Genomic DNA, 19910 nt, shown 5'->3' on the forward strand with positions numbered 1-19910 from the left:
CCCACTCATTTTGCACAGCTGATCACAGATTGGATAGTTGTCAGAGGCTGATGATTCCTGTGTTGTACCAGCCTGGTCCTGATTTGAAATGGTGACATAGTGGTCTGATGCACTATATTTAATATTGCCAATTTCTGAGCCATCTAGCCCTCCTCCCCCAATTAAAATTTTAAAGGGAAAGTGTTAGTATTAGCAGAATGTTGACTAGTTTGAACCTCTGTTTTTTCTCTTAAAAATTCTATGGATTATGCTTGATACGCTGAATTACTTCAATAAGAGTTTAGGTCCTGAAGGTTCTGCACAATTCTGCAGAAAGGAGTCATTCTGTGGCTGCAGAATTGTGGAATAGATGGGGCCCTGACAATATACTTTCCCCCCATCCAGCCTTCTGAGGCAAAGATCTGAGAAGAAGAGTTGGCTCTGTACCGTGCCCTGAAGGTCAACAGACTCATGCGCTGTCTGATGAACTGTGAAAGTGAGTTTCAGGGTACAGTGTGTTACACTGAAAATACCCTGGCACCAGCTTTCTGATATTCAGATTTAAACCATGTAAGACGAAATGATATCGACTGATCGCTGTTGCAGCGGTATGTCGGGTGAGAGGTAGTCTTTCAGAGAGCCAGGGCCAAGCAAGGTTGAGTTATATTGAAAGAGCAACTCCTTGAATTACACCTAGAAGCACCTGTTCTCGGAAGCCCAGTGTAGTTTTTGGAGCTGTGGTGCAATGTGCAACCTACAGGAGCCACAAAGAAGCCGATGAAGTAGATGAGAGCGGTGACCAAACAGAATCCTGTGGAACTCTGCCTGGGAGAGCCCTTACTGTGAATGACCAATCGCTTGTCTTTAAAGAGGTAAAATCAGAACTACTCAAGTAGCTCCATCTACTCCTGCCTGAGTCTGCAAGTCAATCAGCAAAACCTCATTGTCAGCTGTATCAGACTTCTGACAAGATGAAAAGTGATGTAATAAATCCACCAGGCAGAGTATCAGTTCCAAAACACGCTGCTGCCTAAGGCAGCTCGGAGAGAAAGAAGAGTAGTTGGGACCACACTCTTTCTTATAAACCCTCCCACTCAACATCCACATTCCTCAGGGGGTGTGCTGCTCTAGTAGTCGCTTCTTTCCAGATGGTCTCAAGCTTGCAGCACCAAGGAACCCACAGTCAAGAGCATGGATTTACAGAGGCAGTGTACACACAATTACAATTAGAGGTGAGTTACCCTCTTTATAGCATATTTTTGGGGTGGGGCACTGCATCAGCAGGTGACAAAGGAATTATTTCGAGTGTGTGCTGAAAACGATACAATTTTTGATTTCATTATTTTAGTATCTTTTCTGGAAGGGTTCATAATGCAAACGACACATCTAATTTTATTAGCTTGAAACATGCTGAAAATTGCTAACTCTTGTTCCATATTTATTTCCTTTTCCTTCTGGCATGAGCAAGGCTGATCAGCTTTGACAAAATTGTGGGACAAAATATCGATCTTGTCATGTGTTTTGCTGATCTTGAGTAATCTTGCATTTGTTTTGTTTAAAACGGTAAGATTTCTCTGTCATTATGAGATCTTCCACCAAAAAAATCCTAATTATCAAATTCCAACTACTCTGAATATTTTCTTCTTTAAAAGAAAGGAAATCATGTTATTAAATTAAAAGGGGCATTGAGATTAAGGGATTTTGCAATTTACACAATTGGCCAACAATGAAAGCCAGGTTTAGAGACCGAAAACTAATGATAAAACTTAAAAAGGTGGAGTCTTTGCAGGTTGTTGTGAGCACTGCTATACAGTTATTGGGTACTGTCAAGGTTCCTTCCCCACTCTGAACTCTAGGGTACAGATGTGGGGACCTGCATGAAAGACCCCCTAAGTTTATTCTTACCAGCTTAGGTTAAAAGCTACCACCACCAAAGTGTTACACAAAGAACAGGGGAAGTGCCCACTTGGAAACGTCTCCCCCCCAAAATATCCCCCCAAGCACAACACCCCGTTTCCTGGGGAAGGCTTGATTAAAAAATCCTCACCAATTTGCATAGGTGAACACAGACCCAAACCCTTGGATCTTAAGAACAAGGAAAAAAAAACAATCAGGTTCTTAAAAGCGAATTTTAATTAAAGAAAAAGTAAAAGAATCACCTCTGTAAAATCAGGATGGTAAATACCTTACAGGGTAATCAGATTCAAAACATAGAGAATCCCTCTAGGCAAAACCTTAAGTTACAAAAAGACACAAAAACAGGAATATACATTCCATTCAGCACAACTTATTTTATCAGCCATTTAAACAAAACAGAATCTAACGCATATCTAACTCGATTGCTTACTAACTCTACAGGAGTTCTGACCTGCATTCCTGCTCTGGTCCCGCCAAAAAAATCACACAGAGAGAGACTCTTTGTTCCCACTCCCAGCTTTGAAAGTATCTTGTCTCTCATTGGTCATTTTGGTCAGGTGCCAGCAAGGTTATCTTAGCTTCTTAATCCTTTACAGGTGAAAGGGTTTTTCCTCTGGCCAGGAGGGATTTAAAGGTGTTTACCCTTCCCTTTATATTTATGACAGGTACAAATACACATGTTCAAAATCAGGACATATATCAAAATACTAACACAGGGTCCCAGTCATACTAAAGCCCCAGAACCCAAACCTGTTTACATCACAAATTGACAGCCTCTCCCGTTCTGCTGGCTCCTTTCCTATTCACTCCTGATTGCAGAAACTCCTAATTGTCTATGCAAGGTTGTTGTGTTCCAAGGGGCTCAGATAATTAAGACTCTACTATATTTATAAGATCCAACTGCATATATTAACATATGTATTTAATAGAGTAAACTATGCAGCATGGTTGGGGTTTTCAAAGGACCTTATGACAATGACATGCCCAAATCCATTCAATGGAATTAGTGCACCTACCTCCCATAGGCTGCTTTGAAAATCCCAGCCTATGTGCTTTGTGAAAAGAGGAGGGGAAAAGGCCTAAATACAGGGGTTTCATTTATAGCCCAGAAGTATGGTATCTGTTGGCAAAAGTGAACTCTCTGTAATGACACCACTGTTATGACAATCATGTTCTATTGTAAGTGCAGAGGAAACTGCGGTGATGTTAACTTTGAAATGGGGACCACTGTATATACGTGACCCACAATATGTATGTGCTCCAGTGGTGTGATTTGGATTGTCCTGGAAATTAGCCCCACTGGATAACTTCCATGAAAAGTTTAAAAACAAACAAATAATAAAATGGCTAAAGGGTGAAATCCTGGCTCCACTGAAGTCTGCAGGAGTTTTGTGATTGACATCAATGGAGTCAGGATTCCATCCAAATACAGAAACACTTTCTAGATCATATTAAGGTTGTGGCACATGCTGACAGAAGCCAGGAAAGTTAAAATTAATTAATTCTGTTTGTTCATTATTCCTGTCTGTTCTGTCTTGTTTTCCCTCCCAGTGATTCTACCTTAAAATTTCCTCCATTTGTCAGCTTGTACCACAACTTTAGCATTATCTAAGCACAGTTTTTTAAACTTAATTAGATATAGAGGCAATTAATGATGCCATCTGTCTTGTTGTGTGTGTGAGAGAGAGAGAGAGATTACACAAAAGATTGTGCTTCTGAAAGCACTATTTTTTGGCAAACAAGAAATCCTATTAGACTCTTAGAACGCTCTCACGCTAATTTTAGAAGTACTGATTTTAATGCAGTAGCTGAAAGGCTCAAATAAATTTTCTGGAAGCACTGTATACTTAGGCATCCTTTCAAAGTTATATTTTACAGAAAATATCAAATGATCTATTGTTTTTTCAGTAAAACTAAAAATTTAAGATATAATTGAACATCTGTTACCAGTACAGTGTAACAGTATTTAAATACTTTAAAATCCCTGAAACCTTCATAAAGTTATATGTATCTTTTACATAAACACAACTCTTCAAGCAATGTGAGGGGCCAGATTTTCAACTGTGTGTGAAATGGGTGCAAACCAACACTTTGTCAAAGTGCACAGAGCAAAAACCCCTGCATTTGCACATGCAGATGGAGGGGAGGGGGTCGGGGTGGGTGTCGGTGTGTGTATAAAAAAATGAGATTTTAAAACTCCATATTTTTCTCTTCAAAGCATGGTTTAAAATCTTTCACTTAATTTTTCAAGACAGTTAGTGTTAGCAAAGTATTTCCTTGCAACATCCATATTTTATCATGTGTCTCATTTATCGTAGAACATCAGGGTTGGAACCTCGGGTCATCTAGGGACCTCAGGTCATCTAGTCCAACCCCCTGCTCAAAGCAAGACCAATCCCCAATTTTTGTCCCAGATCCCTAAATGGCCTCCTCAAGCATTGAACTCAGAACCTTGGGTTTAGCAGGCCAGTGCTCAAACCACTGAGCTATCCCTTCCCCCATATATGAGCTGCCTCCGTATATGAGTTGTAATAGCAGCCGGTAGCAAACAGGTTAATCTCTATATGCTGAATAAATAACACAGACTGTCGATCAAACAAGCGGAACAGTCCCAGGTTAGTTATCATTGCTGGCTGATACCATGGAAAAGGTTGCATGAATGTTGCAATGATAAAATAGCCACGATTTGACTAGAGCCTAAGGTCTTGCAGCGGTCCTTGAGGTGCTGGATTAGAATAGAAGAACAAGAGTCTATGGGCCTGACTGTGATTGTCCTGTGTGGGAGTGAGGACACAGAGACTGCTAGAAGCCTTGTCCACCTCCTCAGGCTCACCACCTCAAGAGCCTGTAACAATCAAAGAACCTGTACTTAGGGGAACAGTGGGACCTGTCCTCCTTTGCAACCCATGGGGTGCATATTGACCAAGAGAAGATGAGAAGGAGGACATGGTCTTACCCTTATCCTCTGGCCATGTCATCATTTGAAAGGATGAGGAAGGCTGGGAGGCGGTTCTGTTAACCGGGCCATGTGATGGCTTTGTGCCTCCCTGGGGTGAAGTCCTTCCCATAGTTTCCGTGACAGGGCAGCTCTGCACCACTCTCTGTTCAGATCGATGTCTTAATGGCGCAATTTGAACAGAATGCACAAGAAATCCTAGGCTGAAAGGTACAGAATAATTTAAGGTGTGTTCTCCTTTTGCTTCTTGGAGTGTGTTGTACACCCAGGTCCCCTGCTTTGAGATGAGAACACATTGCTTCATACAATACTATAACCTTTTCAAATATACAAGAACTGCCTGCTTATATTGAATGCAATTTGTCAGACAATTGAATGTGTGATAGAAATGCTTGTTTCTTTTGGTCCCTCCAGTCTGTTCAAGCCCCCTCTCAGTCCGATCCTTAGCCACTGATCTCTTCCATCTATCATTGTCTGGGCACTCTTTAACTAGCTCATGTCTCTCTCACTTTCCAAACCTAGCACACAGTTTGCTTTATGTGTTGTCAGGTGTTCACCCCTCCGATCCCGCCATCCCTGCCAGAGGGGTCTCCAAGGCTTTCTTGGAGCAAACTCTGTTCCTCTCTCATCCCCTCTCCTCCGAGATCCCATCTTGTATCAGACATCCTTCTGAGGGAGTCACCACTTAGAGGCCTCACAGCTCAGGAAGGCTCAGCAGCTCCTGAACAAGCCATATCTCCCACTCAAGTGATGGGACCAATGGATGAGGGAACATAGCAGACAGGTATCCTCACTGACCAGGGTTTGGGAACACTCTAAATTGTGAGGGAAGGGATGGGATTCCTTTCAGTCCTGAATCTGAACCAGATTTTTAAGTAGTTGAAGAGTGAGGCAAGATGAGTCCTACCACTGAATGCACTGTGCCTGCTACCCCTACCTCTACCCCCCCAGCCTCAGAATTTAGCACTAGAGTAAGTTCAGGACTGAGTCTGCTGCAAGGAAAAGCTCCACTACCACGATTTGGTGTAAAAGCCAAGGTAGCGACATTGTCAGAGCTCTCTGCTTACCTCAGGATTCTACCTTCATCCAAGTGACACATCTCTGTCTATGCGCTGAGAGTCCCCCCTTTGGGGAAGAGCAAAGATACTGGAAGTGCATTACTTGGACAGACTGGATTGCTCCTGATTTCATCCTTCTCCATTTTCCAACTTTACCTTTTAAGGGCAGGCCGTTGCCCCCTCTGAATAATGTCTAACACAGTGTTGATGACATGTCAGTCTCTTACCATGGATTCCAATCCTGCACATACTTACACACATGATCCCATTCAGCTGCATGGGCCTGCTCACATGTGTAAAGTTTCTCATTAACATATTTGGAGGACCTGGGACATAGATTGCTTCTTCTCATATTGGTCTCATAAATTACAAATTTCTGCTTCCTATCCAGTGATAGTGAGAGTGCCCTGGATCCAGCTGTTCAGATCAAGACTTTTCTTTAACATGAGATCATATTCCACACATAAATTAAGACCTAATTTAAAAGCTAACTAACATTTTATGTAAGCAACAACAGTCCAGGCACGGGGCATGTCCTGGGGATTAATGACCAGCTGGGAGCAGTTGGTGGCCCAAAGCAAATCATCACTCACTTTCTGTGCACTTACAGAGAATTAATGCCTACCTCATTGGCTAATCAGATCACAAAAATAGGGGTATTGTCTGCAATTCAGATATTTATGGCATATCAAATGCCTTCTTGTTTAATGAAGCAACATAAGGAGAGGGATTCTCCATCACACTATGACTATCTGTACACCACTGCTTGAAAGCCCTGGAGCTGGCCTGGGAAGAATTCCACTGGCAAACACACCCTGTAGAACAGCTAGAGGCTGCCCTGCACAGGCCCCCCCTTTGCAAGCCCGGCACGTAACACAACAGGGGAGAGAGCAGTCCCGTTGGGAGGATAATTTAGAGCAGCCAGGGACCGCTCTAAATTATGTTGAGGGTGACAGAAACCACCAGAGCATCTCACAAGAGTGAGGGTGCTAAAGTGGCTGAAAGCCACCTTTCCACATTTTCTTCCTCCTGGACTATGGCTCTCTGTGTTGTGCTTCCAGGAGGCACAGCACAATTTCAGCCAATGATCTGAGCATCTCTGTATAGTCCAAAGCATGAGAGAGACATTTTTATCACGGATTTGACTATTTGTTGCTTTGGGGTATTGATTCATATTAATAATTTATTTACAAAACACCCTTCTGCCAAAACACTTGGGGCACTGCAAAACACGATCAAAATACAATCCATATGCTTTGAAAACCCACCCTCCCTAAAAATCACCCATTAAAAACAGCTGAGGGAGATCTGATACCAAAAGAAAGAAAAGAGGAAGAAATGTAATCGTGATGGGAATAGAAATAAGGCATCACATTGATAAGATGGAAAAGATCAGAAGAAGACTATTGGTGGTTTTTTCTGACCTTAATTTTTTAAAAAAGCAAACCAAAGATTGAAAACAAACTCTTTAACGGAAGCTGCTATAAATTGTGTATAGTTGATGAGTATCTTACTATCAGGGAACCCAGAGGCCTTTCAATTCTGTTTTACCTTGCTTGACAAGGTCTGTTTTCTTTTTTGTTTGTATAAGTGCTCTTTTTTCAAGAGTTTTATAAAGGCCAAAGTCAGTCTCCAAACAGATAAATAAGGTAATGGTATTTATTGGTGAAAACAAACATTGTAAAATTTATACAAATCTGTGGACACATATTGTGGGATATAAAATACAAAAATAAATATTGACACATCCAGAAATTATCCTTGAATGCAGTCACGGAAACAACAGAGTTTAAATGTGTTCTTTGAGCGAGGAAATACTAGTAAAGAGAAGCATTTATATTTTGGGTGGTGCAAACAAAGTGATTCCTTGTGTACTTTTCATCACAGACTCCAGCATGGCTCACAGCAAATGCTATTCTAGTAGGAGTTAAAAATTCAGAAAACGATATGTTTTATAAATGACCAAAGTATTATTTTTTATGGTAAAGCGTATGCAAGCCCATTCAGTACAAGTTACATAGCAACCCAGGGTTAAGCAGCTCACCTGACTTTTGTACCATGCCGTTTTTCAAAGATCGCAGCGAACTTTATACAAAAGGATCGTTGAAATACAGCCACTTCTGGAGGTTAGAAGGTTGTATTCCCATCTGAACACCACGTAACAGTTTAGGAAATAAAGGGGAAGTATGCCTTGTCTAACTTACTACTACAAAGGAAAAATGTATGTAGGCCATTAGCCAATGGAATTTAGCTTGAACACCTCACCAAGGGTGCTACCTCTACTGTGAGAAATGTGAGGTGATTTTTAAGGATAGCAGTGGTCAGAATATTTGTTTGAGATCTCACCTTGAATGATGGCACTCAAACAACACTGTCCTTTCTTACGCCACTGTAGCACCCAGAAGGAAGGATACCACCTAATGACTCAATGACTTTTCTTAGACATTCACTACTGACCAGGCCTGACAGTGGTTAACGTAAGGTCTGATGAGATCACAGAGCTAAGGTAGTGCAAGTGAGCACTGGATTTTGTTAACTTTACTATAGATAATCTTTGCATCCATTCAATGTAATCTTACTAAATAGTAATTTCATATTGGTTCATCTAGCAAACTCTACCATCTTTCTAAATATGTTATAGTTACATCAACATTTATTTAGCATTTTTTGAAGGAAGTTGAATAATAATCTTTGGGCAAAGGTCTGGTCTAAGTGTAAATCTTCATTATAGTTATCCTGGTTTGCACTGGTGTTACTAAGAGCAAAATTAGGCTCAGGTCTCTCTATACCTGTTTTATGAACCATTACAAGAAATTTAGACAATTTGTAGCATTCTTCAGGAATCTGCATTTCTGAAATGTGCTTCTTGTAGTATTACAGAAAAGGCTAGCAGAGATTCAGAATTCTCCTGCAGAATAACCGCAATGATCTCTTGTTGGACAGTTATGAGTTGCAGTGGTTAGAAAGTTGGCTAGATTGTCGGGCTCAACGGGTAGTGATCAATGGCTCCATGTCTAGTTGGCAGCCGTTGGTCCTGGGGCTAGTTTTGTTCAATATCTTCATTAATGATCTGGAGGATGGTATGGATTGCACCCTCAGAAAGTTTGCAGATGACACTAAACTGGGAGGACAGGTAGATATGCTGGAGGGTAGGGATAGGATACAGAGGGCCCTAGACAAATTAGAGGATTGGGCTAAAAGAAATCTGATGAAGTTCAACAAGAACAAGTGCAGAGTCCTGCACTTAGGACGGAAAAATCCCATGCCCCGCTACAGACTAGGGACCGAATGGCTCAGCAGCAGTTCTGCAGAGAAGCACCTAGAGGTTACAGTGGACGAGAAGCTGGATATGAGTCAACAGTGTGCCCTTGTTGCCAAGAAGGCCAATGGCATTTTGGGATGTATACATAGGGGCATTGCCAGCAGATCGAGGGACGTGATTGTTCCCCTCTATTCGACATTGGTGAGGCCTCATCTGGAGTACTGTGTCCAGTTTTGGGCCCCACACTACAAGAAGGATGTGGAAAAACTGGAAAGAGTCCAGTGGAGGGCAACAAAAATGATTAGGGGACTGGAACACATGACTTATGAGGAGAGGCTGGGGGAACAGGGATTGTTTAGTCTGCAGAAGAAAAGAATGAGGGGGGATTTGATAACTGCTTTCAACTACCTGAAAGGGAGTTCCAAAGAGGATGGCTCTAGACTGTTCTCAGTGGTAGCAGATGACAGAATGAGGAGTAATGGTCTCAAGTTGCAGTGGGGGAGGTTTCGGTTGGATATTAGGAAAAACTTTTTCACTAGGAGGGTGGTGAAACACTGGAATGCGTTACCTAGGGAGGTGGTGGAATCTCCTTCCTTAGAGGTTTTTAAGGTCAGGCTTGACAAAGCCCTGGCTGGGATGATTTAGTTGGGGATTGGTCCTGCTTTGAGCAGGGGGTTGGACTAGATGACCTCCTGAGGTCCCTTCCAGCCCTGATATTTTATGATTCTATGATTCTGTGCAGAGTATGGAAATTTAAAATGTAGAATTATAAAACACCTATCTGAACATGAGATGACGGGGCAAATCGGCATGGCTTCTGTGGAGTGAAATTGTGTCTTCTAATCTTAGAATTTTTTGAACATGACAACAGAAAATTGGATAAAGGAAAACTGGCCGACAGAATATATTTGAACTTTCAAAAAGGCTTTGGCAGAGTCCCTCATAAGAAGCTATTAAGAAAACTAATAGTCATGGGGTGAGAGGTAAAGTAGCGTCATGGATAAGAAACTAAGAAACAGGGAACAAAGAGTAGAAACAAATAGTCAGTTTTCAACAAGGCAGAAGCTTAACAGTGTGGTGCTGAAAGGTTCTGCACTAGGACCTGTGTTGTTTAATAAGTGTGTGACCTGGAAAAGAGGATGACAGTTTCCAGACCATATAAAATTGTTTGGGTTAGTCAAGATGAGGCTTGATTTTAGTTGGATTCCTCATAGAGTAAGGTACTATTCAACATTATTAATCCTATTTATTACAGTGGTGCCTAACAACCAACTGAGAATGGGGCCCCATTGTGCTAGGCGTGGCACAAATACAGAGTATCAGATGGTCCCTGCCCCAAAGAGTTTGTAATCTAAATTAACAAGAAAGACGGGGTGGGGAAAAGGGATAAACACAAGCAGAGTGAACAATGGGATGGCTGCAAACCTCATGTAAGTGCCAGCATGGTTTGGTTTGGTTTGGTTTGGTTTGGTTTGGTTTTTTGGCTGGGTTTACTTAGCAGGGGATCAGCTAAATGGAAGGAAAGGGGGCAAGGGGTGATGGGAATGGGCAGGGGAGAAGAGGGTAACAGGTCCAGGTGTGGAGATGAAACTGAGATGAAGAGACTGAGGGAGGAGGAGGAGGGTTAGAGCAGACAGCCAATCAGCACAGGACTGAAAATCTAGTCAAAACTCTAATTAAAGTTCTCTGAGCGTCCAAAGATTTGTGCTTTGGCTGCTTCTGCTCCTCCTGGCTGAAGTCTCTGGCTGGTTCCTCTCTGCAGTTTTCTTACAAGGCCATATGGACTGGGGCTTTGGAGGGAGGCACCACTTGGGGGTCCTAGTGCCCCCAGAGTGTGTGTTGGGGAGGGGGGTCTTTCCTGCACAATTCTGGGTCCAGGGGAACCCTGCATGGACAGCACAATCTGGCTAGAGCTAGGTAGAAGGACAGCAAAGTGGCAGATGAATTGCAGTACTGACAAATGGAAAATATTGCACATTTTAAAAGGATAATTTAAACTATTCATATGTGTCACTGCATTCAGATTAACTATAGCCACTCTGGAAAAGACCTGAGTGTTATTTGCTATCAAACATTCTGCTCAAGGTGCAGTAATGGTCAAAAAATGAAAAGCTAACTGTTAAAATGTAGATGTTCTGGGAGAGAAACCCATACAGAAATAGTGTGATGGTGTTCTATAAATCAGTGACATCTAGGATACAGTGTGCCGTCTGGTCAATTTACAAAGCTTGATTACAAAAATGATTCGCGCCAAGGAAAGACTTCTGTATGCAGAGTCTTACAGACTTTAAGGTCAGAAGGGACCACCATGATCATCTAATCTGACCTTCTGCACATTGCAGGTCACGCACCCTCACTCACGCATTTCTGTAATAGACCCCTAACCTCTGGCTGAGCTACTGAAGTCCTCAAATTATGATTTAAAGACTTCAAATTACAGAGAATTCACCATTTACACTACTTTAAACCTGAAAGTGACCCAAGCCTCATGCTGCAGAGGAAGGGGGAAAAAAACAGGGTCTCTGCTAGTCTAACCTGGAGGAAAATTCCTTTCCGACCCCAGAAATGGCGATCAGTTAGACCTTGAGCATGTGGGCAAGATCCACCAGTCAGACACCTGGGAAAGAATTCTCTCTAGTAACTCAGAGCCTTCCCCATATAGTGCCCCATCACCAGCCATTGAAGATATTTCCTGCTAGCAGTCACAGATCGGCTACCTGCCATCATAGGCAGGCTCATCATACCATCTCCTACATAAACTTATCAAGCTCAGTCTTGAAGCGAGTTAGGTTTTTTGCCCATACTGCTCCCCTGGAAGGCAGTTCCAAAACTTAACTCCTTTGATGGTTAGGGACTTTCATCTAATTTCAAGCCTAAACTTGTTGATGGCCAGTTTATATCCATTTGTTCTTGTGTCCAGATTGGCACTTAACTTAAATAACTCCTCTCCCTCCCTGGGATTTATCCCTCTGATGTTTTTAGAGAGAGCAGTCATATCTCCCCTGAGCCTATGTTTGATTTGGCTAAACACACCAAGCTCTTTGAGTCTCTTCTCATAAGATAGGTTTTCCATTCCTCTGATCATCCTAGTAGCCCTTCTGTGTGCCTGTTTCAGTTTGAATTCATCTTTCTTAAACATAAGAGATCAGAACTGCACACAGTATTCTAGATGAGATCTCCCCGGTGCCATGTATAATGTTACTAACACCTCCCTGTCTCTACTGGAAATACCTCACCTGATGCATCCTAGGATTGCATTAGCCTTTTTCACAGCGTCATCACATTGGCGGCTCAGAGTCATCCTGTGATCAATCAATAAACCCAGGACTTTCTCCTCCTCTGTCACTTCCAACTGATACATCCCCATCTTATAGCAAAAATTATTGTTGTTAGTCCCTAAATAGCTCTTTGCACTATTAAATTTCATTCCATTCTATTACTCTTTTTTACAGGGTCATCCAGATCATCTTCTGACATCTTCCGGTCCTCCTCCTGTATGGGCAATACCTCCCAACTTTGTATCATCTGCAAATTATATGAGCACACGCTCACTTTTTAAGCCCAGGTCAATAATAAAAATGTTAAATAGGATTGGTCCTAAGACCAATCCCAGAGGAACTCTACTAACAATATCCCTCCAGCCTGACAGTTCGCCTTTCAGTATGACCCGTTGTAGTCTCCCCTTTAACCACTTCCTTATTCACCTTTCAATTCTCCTATTAATCCCCGTCTTCTCCAATTTAAGTAAAAGTTTCCCCTGTGGAACAGTGATCAGATGCCTTACTGACATCCAGGTAGATTAGATCTACTGCATTTCCTTTGTCTAAAAATCAGTTATCTTCTCAAAGAAGGCGATCGGGTTGGTCTGGCATGATCTACCTTTTGTTAAACCAAGTAGTATTTTATCCCAGTTACCGTTCACTTCTGTGTTCTTAACTACATTCTATTGCAAAATTTGTTCCAAGACCAATTTGAGGTCAAACTAACAGGCCTGTAGTTTCCTGGATCGCATTTTTCCCTTTCTTAAAAATAAGAATTATATTAGCAGTTCTCCAGTCATAGGGTATGACCCTCAAATGTACAGATTCATTAAAAATCCTTGCTATTGGGCTTGCAATTTCATGTGCCAGTTCCTTTAATATTCTTAGATGGAGATTATATGGGCCCCCCGATTTAGTCCCATTAAGCCGTTTGAGAGGTTGAAAAGATTGGAAATAATGAATAGTATAGAGACAGTAAGTCAGGCACTCCTATTTCATGACTTATAATACAGGAACCAGGAAACAGTCAATGAAAATGACAGACAAGAAATTTAAAACTGAAAAAAGAAAATCGTTGTTTTCAAAATTAATAATTGATCTGTGGAACTTACCGCCACAATGTGCCATTGATTCCAAGAGCATAGAGGATGTTAAAAAGAACTGAACATGTATGTGGATTTTGAGGACTGATACTTACTTCCATATTATTAAAGCCCTAATTGAATTGCAGGATGATTGTCAAAAAATCGCAGCTGAGTTGCAGAAAAGCCATGGAAAATTGTGGAAAAGTAATGAGGGACCTTATCGTTCGCGGTAATGAAGTCTATTATTATTTTTCCATGATTTTTCCACTGTTGGCCGCCCGGGGCTGAGAGCAGGGGCCCAGGGTTGGCAGTGGGAACATAGGGCTGAGAGTAGCATCTCCGGCTGTTGGCCACACAGGGCTGAGAGCGGGGGCCCAGGGCTGACAGCAGAGGTACCTGCTGTAAAAATTGTATAAAAATTGGAAGCCTAATATTGTGGAATCTGCAATATCTCAACTTTAAGTAGTGCCTTGTTTATTATTTATTAGATAGGATAAAATATTAGGAGACATATAATGGAGTGTTATGGTTCTTTAAGGCTGGTGAGGGGGGCACTTGCAACCAACGCTACTCCATTCTAGTTGAATGAATAAATGCAGACTTGTGGGACAAGAAGAGCAACCACTCGGGGGCAGAAGCAGCTTCTGAGAGTCAGTAGAGGGTTTAGGAAGGAAGCCCAAATTACTGCCTCTGTTTGGGGACTGAGGCTCAGATCCACAAAAGTATTTAGACTCTTAACTTCCATTGATACCTCTGCGGATCTGGGCCTGAGATGGGAGCTCTTAAATTACAGGATGATCTGGAACTCCTTTCTCCCCTCAGCCCAGAGGGAATGCTGGTAAATGTAATCTCAGAGTGGCGGGACTTGTAGACCACCTTGGCAAGGCATTCTGGGAAGAGGATAGGGTATTTCAGCAGCTTCTGAAAAAGGAATGAGTGTGGAGGGAGATGAAGTTACTGGTAGTTTCTCATAGAGACAAGGCTCTAAAACTGCCAGTCTGGTTCCTGGGTTTGGACCCTCCTTCCTGTGTTTGGCTGAAGGACAGATTCCCTGAGGATGGGAAATTTGTCTGGTTTTGAACTTTGGTCACAAGCTCCTCAGGAGACCGTGTGTCTTTCCAGAAGGGCTGGGAAACAGGTATTCTTCACATGACTTCCAATTTCATTTCCTTTGGATTTCATCCTGACAGCCACTGGGGAGAGTCAGTCTTCTCAATAAGGAAGCCTGACAGAAAGAAACCCTTCGAAGAGGTGGTTTGTTTTGCTAAAGCCCCAGCTATAGGGCCTTTTCTTCATTTCTTCAGTATTGCCGATCCTGAGTAGATCCATGAATCAGGTCCTAAAAAGAATGATATTGACTTTAAAAATCATGACATTTTATCAGTTCTGACATTTATAGCATTAAAACTGAAGATTTAAAATAACATTACTGTAGATGAAAGCCTGTAAGAGACTTATCAAATGGATTTTACACTCTTATATTCATTTGTTATTTCATGGCAAAATGTGGACAGTAAAGTACAACTTGACAATGGTTAGGCAGGTGGAGAGCCGTGATCACTACTCTGCTTTGGATAAGAATTTGCACATCTGTTACCCCATCTCTCCCACGCTGTCTCGCTTGTTGTATCAGCCACCCATTATACCATGCCTTTTTGATTGTAAGCTCTTTGAGGCAGGCATTGTCATTTATTTGGTGTTTGCAGCGTGTCTTGCACAATGGGGCCTAACTTGGTTGTGGGCTTTCAGTACTACTGCAATGTAAATGTTGACTAATCATAATAATAAAGTAATTGTGACCAATAAAAAAAATTCCCAGATTCTTCTTAGTACAGCATTGTGCTTTCTTTGTGTAATTTTCAAACAGGTTCCACAGCTTTCCCTTTAATGGTGTCCACATCAGACATCCAGCCAGCCAGAGCTCAAAAAGTTTCAGAGATGACACTGAGCTATCACGATAACTGCCACTAGATGGCAACCCGTTAAGATACTGTATGCAATCCTTGCTAAAATATTCAATTCCATGGTGAATTTTAAAAGTAATAAAAAGAGCTCTCTCCTCAAAGCCCAAGTTGCATTAATATTTTACTAATTGACGTTTTTACAGTGTCATCCAAGCACTTCTTTAAAAATAGCAGGTGTGCTCTTTACAATAACGTAGACGTCAATACTGGATGCAGATAAAACAATTAAACTGGGGAAAGAAAAGCTATAATTTAGTAACTGTTTAAGAATTTATGTTTTCCTTCCCTTCTGAAGTTTGTTTTAAAGTTGAATCATTTTTATGGCAGCTGTAAAGAATTACACTATAATTGTGACTTTATTCACTTGAGCTGGCTTTATCACGAGGTGCAGCCTGGGGAACCATGTGTTTTAAAGGAAAGCATCTCCTTGCAGCGCTCAGCAGAGCTTGCATACCACAAATTTTTGTAAGTGATGCCAGATCCCAAGTTTAAACCTTCCATCCATAACATTTTCTTGGCCAAGCAGTCAGTACGTCTTATAGGTTGAACCTCTGATTTTTTCACTGGACATTGTCTAAAGATTGAGAAGTCTGAAAAATCTGAATTCTCCCTTGTGTAGGCCCAATCCAAAAGCCCAAATATGATCAGTTTTGAGGCTGTTCTAATTCTGAATCCTAATTTAGCAAATAGCCTCCATCTTTATAATGGGACAGTGCAAAACCCCAGATGTGAACACCTCGGAATGTTGGGATGTTTGAAATACAAATGTCAGTTTTAAGTCTTGGGTTCATATCCAGGCTTCACAACTGAGCTCTGTTTCAGTTAAACTTCTGAACACGTACTCTGTCGCTGTTAATAGGAATTACACACATTTATTGGAGGGAAATAGGTAGAGCTCTGCGCAGATACAAAATTTATATCCGTATCCGATCTGAAAAAATTATCCCCGGATATCTGCGGATTTGCAGAAAAGGTCCTCTGTTTTTGGCAGTATTTAGATGGTGACAGAAACCTGTGAAAGCCCTGAAATTTCAAGTTAAAGTTGACTGCATTACTTTTTAACTTGTCGTGTGGTGGGTTCTCGGTACTGCAGGGGCCTCAGACCAGTTTATGACATCATGTAGCCAATGCCCTTCATTGCATAGAGGTACCAGGGCAAATTAGGAAAATGAGAACAGGCCTAAAAACATTAAATGTTCATTACTTTCCTGGTTGTATCACTCTTTTGCTTTTAATTATACATGACCTCTAAGGCACACCTTTTTTGTAACAGCAGCTGACTGACCGGAGCAGACAACTCACTTTGTTTTTAATTGCTAGTAAATGCCTGACCTGAGCCGTCACTATTGCTTTTATAAACCATGCAAATATAATGAAAAAAACTAAGATTTTTTTCAAAGCATTCTGAGGGATTTTGACACCCCTCTTCCATTACAATTTAAGGAAAATATGTAATCCCATAGACCACATTGGAAATAACTTTTCAGCACAGAAGGGAAATTAAGAGATGAACAGCACATCCCCACGAACACCATTCCATTTACAGTACTAGGCCACTAACAACTAGTTCAGTTACCAGCAGGAAAATAAGACTCCATTCTCCACCAGTCTTTAGATTTACATGTGTGGGACCTTTGAAATAATTCCCATGTCTGATTTGTTAAAATGATACAGCAAAAAACCAAAAATTTACTACCACACCGGCCATGTACCTCACAGATAACATCTCCTGTTATGAGTAGGATTTCCAGTGAAAACAGGCATCTTGGTGCACTAATGCATTTGGCACTGATTGTTCATTTTTAAAAATTACTAAAAGCTGTAGCTACAAGCCACCTTTGAAAAAAAAAAATTCTGTCGTGTGCTTGCCTTTCTTCTGTCTTACATTTGGGCTCTAGATTGTGGCTTTAATTGAAGAAGTATGCAGTATCAACAGGTATAAGCTGGGATCACATTTCATTTACCTCTGTTGCTTCTCACAATGAAGAAGGACGGTTCAGTTCTTAGAGAGTTTATAGAGATCGCCACTGTCTGTCACTCCGAGTTAAAGGAAAATCATTACAGTAGATGAGAGAAATGTTTTTTCATGCAGTTTGTTTCATTTAGAACTTGTTTTATATAGACTTTGCAATAATAATTGGCTTTATAGTGCCTGATCCAAAGCCCATTGTAGTCAGTGAGAAGGCTTTCACTGATGCCAGTGGACTTTGGATCAAAGCCATCTAGCTCTGTTAATCAAACACTGCAGCAGATAGAAATCAAACTTCACTTGTTTCACAGTTCTCACTCCCACAGCTTAGCAGGGAAGAGAAACCTCACTTAGAAGCAGGAGCCATCTTGGAAATGTGTTTGTTTTCCCTGCTGAGCTGTGGCAGTAAGTGCTATTGGAAACCAGCAGCATCCCAGAATCTGTTCTCCAGGCCCAGTTCTTTCCTTTAGTATCTCATTTTTCTTTTACTCAGTGGTTTGGAGGGTTGTTTTTGCTTCACTCTGGATCTTTTCCCCCCTCTCCCATCTTCCTTGTCTGCTTCTACCTTCTTTCTTTTTTGGACATAACATTAGTGAGTCTTGCCCTGCTTGGGATTCTTCCCCTGCCCTCCTTCCACCTGATGGCGACAAGAACTACAATTGCCCTGTGGTCTGCTTTGTGCCACCTTGTGCTGCAACTTTCTTGAGCTAAGCAGGTTTTGGGCCTGCTCAGTACTAGAGTGGAACCCATAAGCAAATCCCAGGTGTGGTGAGAAATGCTGTGAACATTCATTAGTGGCATTCTTTCCTCTGGGCATGGTGCTCTGGGGCATTGAGCTGCTGTTTGTGGACTGCGCTGTAATGCCAGTGTCTTAAGCACTTATGGTCATTAAAGTTGCCATAACACTTGTGTGGGCATTAATTCCCACTGTTTGGGTAAATTCCAACTCACATGATCACATTCCCAGCAGTTCCACTTAGCTCATGTAGTCTTCACTTTCCCGTCTGAGTTGTTGTGTTTTGTGCAGATATGGCTGCATTTTTAGCAGAGGGTGAAGCACCCCTGTGTATATCAGTTTGGGATGGATGGTGCTGTATACATTATTAATAATAAGGGATCATTTTCCTTTCATTAATGCCACCAGACTTCTTCTGCCATGCTCTTCACCCTGTGCAGTGCTTCATAAGTCAGTCGGCAGAAAGAATGGCCAGCAGCAGAGATGCTGCAGAATGGAAGGGGGCTCAAAGCACAGGGCCTGTGTGCATTCAAGCTAGCATCTTGGGAGGAGGAGGACAAAGGTAGTAGAAGAGAGAAACTCTACTGGGCAACAGGCATCTCTAAAATATTTGTTTCATAAACATGGCATGTATGTGTCAGGCACAGATACACCATGAAAAACAGAGGGCAAACAGCTTGTAAATCCTTGCTTTCCTAGTTTCTGTGCTCTTGCTCAAAGGTTATATATTTTTATTATTTCAGGTTCTTCTCCCCTGCTGCTGCTGCTGGCAGCTCCAGCCACATTGATTTAGCTCAGTGCTCTGCATACAAAAAAGCCCTTTCGTTGCAGTGGAAACAGGTTTTCTTGGCATGTGCCTGATGAGCCCTTCAGGGAAAATGAAAAGTCAACACCTATGGAATCCTCTTAGCCTACAATTCTTTAGGCTCAGCTATAAAGGATTCTACTTCTTTTTCTTTTTTATTATAATTAATCCTAGGCTATTATGCTCCGGGGACACCTGCTAACTGCAGTGGGGTAAAGCATGTGCTTAGTATAAGGTTATAAGCGCTACTCATTTCCATTTGAGGGTGTGTATCTATCTATCACTGGTGAACGGTGGCCTACAAATGGATGTCCACTCCGAATCCCCAGAATAAGTCCAGCATAGGCAGCTATAGGGCAGACTTGTCCCACTGCTCTCCCCGTGAGCCTCAGCCTCACTGAATCCATAGCCTCACTGTTGAGACTACCAACAAGGTTACTTGTCGTTATCAATTACTGTGAATTTTGCAAAGGGCATATCTGACCAGTGGGAACTTGAGAGAGACTTCCAGCTCATTTCATATAGGAATCTACCCACCTGCTGGATGGTAACATTGGTTAGTTACAAATGACCTGGGCTGCATCTGAACTAGTAATATGAAATATTGCACCCTATTATCAATCACATGAAAACTACGGCAAGATTCTCAGTCCAGTCTCTCTCTCCTTCACGCAGTGCTCAGGGGACTGAAAGCTGAACTAAAGGGACTTTTGGGGATTTTACCTATCATAGTATAAAGCCAACATAGCTAGCTTACGCCACCTGATTTCCCTTCTTTCCCGTATGTAGGAGGAGTTCCGGGACATGGCCACAATGCAATGTGCTCTGGCAATCCTGGCCCTGTGAAACTGATCCTAGGGGAACATCCCAACTGACATAAATCAGTGACCATTTGGCATCTCCAACTTGCAAGAGTGGT

The 19910-nt window shown here is 41.8% G+C and overlaps 1 protein-coding gene across 8 annotated transcripts in view; it reads left to right on the forward strand.

The window, feature by feature from the left end:
- The window catches only part of IQCH (IQ motif containing H), a 108402-nt gene that overhangs the window by 68560 nt on the left and 19932 nt on the right, over positions 1–19910 (forward strand). The window lies entirely within an intron of this gene.

The sequence above is a fragment of the Lepidochelys kempii genome, chromosome 10, assembly GCF_965140285.1.
Source record: "Lepidochelys kempii isolate rLepKem1 chromosome 10, rLepKem1.hap1, whole genome shotgun sequence".
NCBI lineage: Eukaryota > Metazoa > Chordata > Testudines > Cheloniidae > Lepidochelys > Lepidochelys kempii.